Source organism: Miscanthus floridulus, chromosome 2, assembly GCF_019320115.1.
Source record: "Miscanthus floridulus cultivar M001 chromosome 2, ASM1932011v1, whole genome shotgun sequence".
NCBI classification, from domain to species: Eukaryota; Viridiplantae; Streptophyta; class Magnoliopsida; order Poales; family Poaceae; genus Miscanthus; species Miscanthus floridulus.
Genome location: NC_089581.1, coordinates 77628852 through 77632961, shown reverse-complemented (window position 1 = coordinate 77632961; position 4110 = coordinate 77628852).

The window sequence follows — 4110 nt, the reverse complement described above, 5'->3', positions numbered from 1 at the left end:
AGATATCGGCTTTTTATTCTTAACCCACTCAGCTAAGCCGATAACTGGTTCTTCATCAGAATCAGAATCTCCTACTTCTTCAACAAATGATATTTTTTACTCCAATTCTTTTTAGGTTCAAAAACTCTAGTATCTTGATCAGAGATCCTTTGCACAAGATGACTGAGGCTTTCAAACTCTTGAGAAGCATATCTGTCTTTAAGATATGGCAATAACCCTTGGAAAGCCAGATCGGCAAGCTACCGATCATCCAGCACCAGACTGTAGCACTTATTTTTTACATCTCGTAGCCTTTGCACAAAGCTTTCTACCGATTCATCATTACGCTGTCTCAATTTTACTAAATCGGTAAGCTTCTTTTCATGGATTCTAGCAAAGAAATACTTATGAAATTGTTTTTCTAGATCAACCCAAGTAATAATAGAATTTGGTGGTAATGAAATGGACCATGTAAATGCCGATCTAGACAAAGATGATGAAAATAATCAAACTCTTAATTCATCTCTGCTAGCTGCCTCTCCACATTGAATAATGAAGCGATTGACGTGTTCCATTGTTGATGTATCATCTTGCCCAGAGAATTTAGTGAAATCTGGTACCTTGTACCGATTTGGGAGAGGAATTAAATCATATGCAGGAGGGTATGGAGTCCGATAAGAATAAGTATTGACCTTGGGCTTTATCCCAAACTGATCCTTCATAATTTCTGCTATCTTATCGGCCCAAAAAGCATCAGCCTCCTACTGACGAACTGGCTGAATTTCTACAGGAGGTGCCTGCTGATATCCCTCCACATATCTTTGTGGCCCACGATCTCCAGCAATCGGCATATTTGCTATTACTTGTGGTCTATTAGCTTGTTGGAAAGGATTCATCGGCTGAGCTACCGATGCTTGATTCTGGAAACTAGTTTGCATATGACCTTGTTGAATCCCTGCAACCTACTGATTTTGCTGAACTGTATGTTGAACAGGTAACTATCCTGACCAACCATTATTAGAACTCATCGGTACAAAACTTACCAATGGCTGGTAATTTGCTAACATTGTTGGATAATTATAACCAGCTTGAGGCATGAACTGAACCCCAGTTTGACTCATAGCAGGGGCTTTCTGCTGCATCGGCAGTAAGCTTGCCGATGGACTTGAATTGGGTATTTGAACCAAAGGCATCTGGAAACCTCCTGGAGTTGGTTGCACAGTAGTTGCTGTGGCATATTGAGGCACTTGAGCCATCGGCGAAACAGCCGATGGTATAGGAGCTTTTCCTACTGCATCAAACACTTGAGGTAACCCAGGATTGAAAGCAGATGACTCTGGAGGCATACCATATCCCCACCAATTAGCGGGAATCTGGCTATTCTGAGACATAGGGCCTAACATGGCTGATGCCGATAGATCTGTATTAAGCTGAACTCGTCCTCCTGGTAGTACCGGATCTGATCGTATCGGTGTAGATTGAATATTAGGTAAGTCTGCCGATACTGGAGGAGAAGTAACTTCTGTACCCACAACGGCCGAGGGAGCCGATGGAGTATTGACAGATGCCGGCTCTGGTTGGTGATAGGCAGGCCCAACGTAATGCGGTGACGCTTGTCCTTCTTCGAGAGTTCGAACCACAGCATTATGAACAGTATTGGACAGCACATTGGAATGATTAATCAAAGCATGATTTACTGTAGAATTAACCATCTCTTGAAGTTTACTAGGATTGGAGTCAAAGGTAACATGCCGAGGCAACGGCAAATCTTGCTTCTGGATGACTTGTCCACTCTTGTTCAGGCTAAACGATTTCAGACAAAGTTGCCTGTATTCTTCTATAGCCTTTTCCATAGCCTGCCTCTGCTCTTCCTTAAGATCTTCTTCTGATACTGCGATAATGTTCCCTGAATCGATCTCGGAATTGAACATATTGATCGGATTGATTGGTCCCACCGGGCGTGCCAAAAGATGTGTTGATGCAAAAGTGGATCTGCAAACACAAAGGGCTAATACCCGAATCGATATCTAAAGCGTGCCAGTCGATTTGACCTGTTAATCGACAAGGATGAAGATACGAGCACTTTGGTCCTGACAACAGCGATACGCCCGGAAGTCACGGCCAAGAGGTACTCACACGGAACTCGAGAATCGCCGAAGGTCGCACTGAAGCTATGCAACTCGTCGAATCAATGAGAACTCGTAAAAAGGAAAAATATGCAAATTGATGAAGTCGCCGAAAAGTAAGTAGATGCAAATAGGAGTAAAAATTAGTTTTGATATTGATTGATTTTTTATTACATTGCCCCTCAATCTATATTTATACCCTGATCTAAAGAGACATAACCAAATACAACTAGGACACCAAGTCCATATCTAAGGAAACACGTGACTCTTACATGAATCATACTCTAACAAATATAGAAAAGGAAATCAACTCCTATCTATTTCCCTGTCTGCCTCAATTACGATGGAAATCTCACCGACCTCCTTTCCATCGGCATACTTCCTGTTTCATCAGCAGTAGTCTTCAAGCCTTCCTTCATCGGCATCGACAATAACATCTCCAACCTTATCGGCAACGCCCGAGTCTAAATCAACCTTTCCATCGATCACCACCATTCATCGGCAACCATCTTTACAAGCTGATTCTCATCGGCTGTCAGCGTATACAGTAACTTTCCTCCTGCCGATTAGCCCACTCTGATCATTTTGACACATGCAAAAAACGGTGTCAACAAAGACTTAGCTATTTGGAGAAAATGGGGCCGCCCTAGGGTGTCAGCCGACCACCCATATGGGCCCCACTACCCCCAACCCTGCCAGAAGTGAAGAAACACACTCTCAAGTGTCCTCAATCATTGGATGCAATGTGTGTTTTCTTTGGACGACACACATGCATCTCACATGGATTAAAGGGCCCACCAAAGCAACTTCTCACAACACCAAGTGACCAAGCACGGTGGAAAACATCCCATGAAAGGTGGACGAGGCTCCCCTCCAAAGGAGGGTGCCCCACATGGCAGGGGAAGGGTCGGCTGACCCTCCTCATGGTCGTCCATCGCCTTTGACCATCCTCCATGCAAACAAGGACACCTATGAGAGACTTTTTTTGTCTATAATATATAAATTTACTATATTGATTGAGGATTCCTAGTATATAATATGCAACCTTATGACTTCTTTGAATACCACCAATCCCCATGATGATTGGGAGGGGAAATGAACTAATTTCCCTCTTAATCCCCTTCAATCCTCTAGTTGGTCCATTGTCTCCGCCCCTGTGGCCATCTATGACCTCATGGTCGTGCTGCTCCCTGGTGGCCCTTTGAGTGCTGCGGCTTGAGCCTTGAGCTGGCCATATAGAGGAACGAGGAGATACCAATTACTAGCCTTGGTCTACGAGGCTAGGCCTGTGGATCCCCGACATGACCAAAACTTCATTGGCTTTGTAGAGGGAAGGGAGGCAACCCAATGTGGATTTGGATGATAGTTCCATGGTTGAGGTGATTGGGGAGGTGTAGTACAGGAAGTCGAGCAGCACGTGGGAAGAGTCCACGTGCGCGAGAACGCTGAGCGGAGCATGTGAATCGCGGAGGACCAGGCTGATATCGCAACCTCGCTTTCTCTGGCGACCGAAAACTGCAGGATATACACAACTAGAGGTACAATAGAATTCCGGTTAGAGAAGCTGTTGGACCATTCTTTCTCAAAGTCTTCAAACCAGGTAGTGCGAGACAAGGGCAAACGCATTGGGGGTGGGGGGTGGGGGGGGGGGGGGGGCTGCCGCCCTTGGACCGAATTAACAGGGACCAGGTATTCAGAGCCCAGCCCAAAAACTCTAGTAACCTAGCTTTAGCCCCCGCCGCTCGCGACTGTGAGTCGCCCTGTGAGCCCTGCACCCCTGTCACTCTGCGGCCGGCTTCCCTGCTCTGTCTGGCGCCCTCCGCCGGGCAGCTGCCCACCTGCCCCCACATCGGCGCGCCCCCGCCTTAGCCCTCCAGAGTCCGGCCTCCATGGCTCCTCCTTTGGCCCAGCGCCCCAACCTGCAGCCACTGAGGCCCAGCGGGCAGGGGCCAGCTCCTCTCTGGCTCTCTCTCTCTCCTATCTCCTTACTCCTTAGTGAGGTACT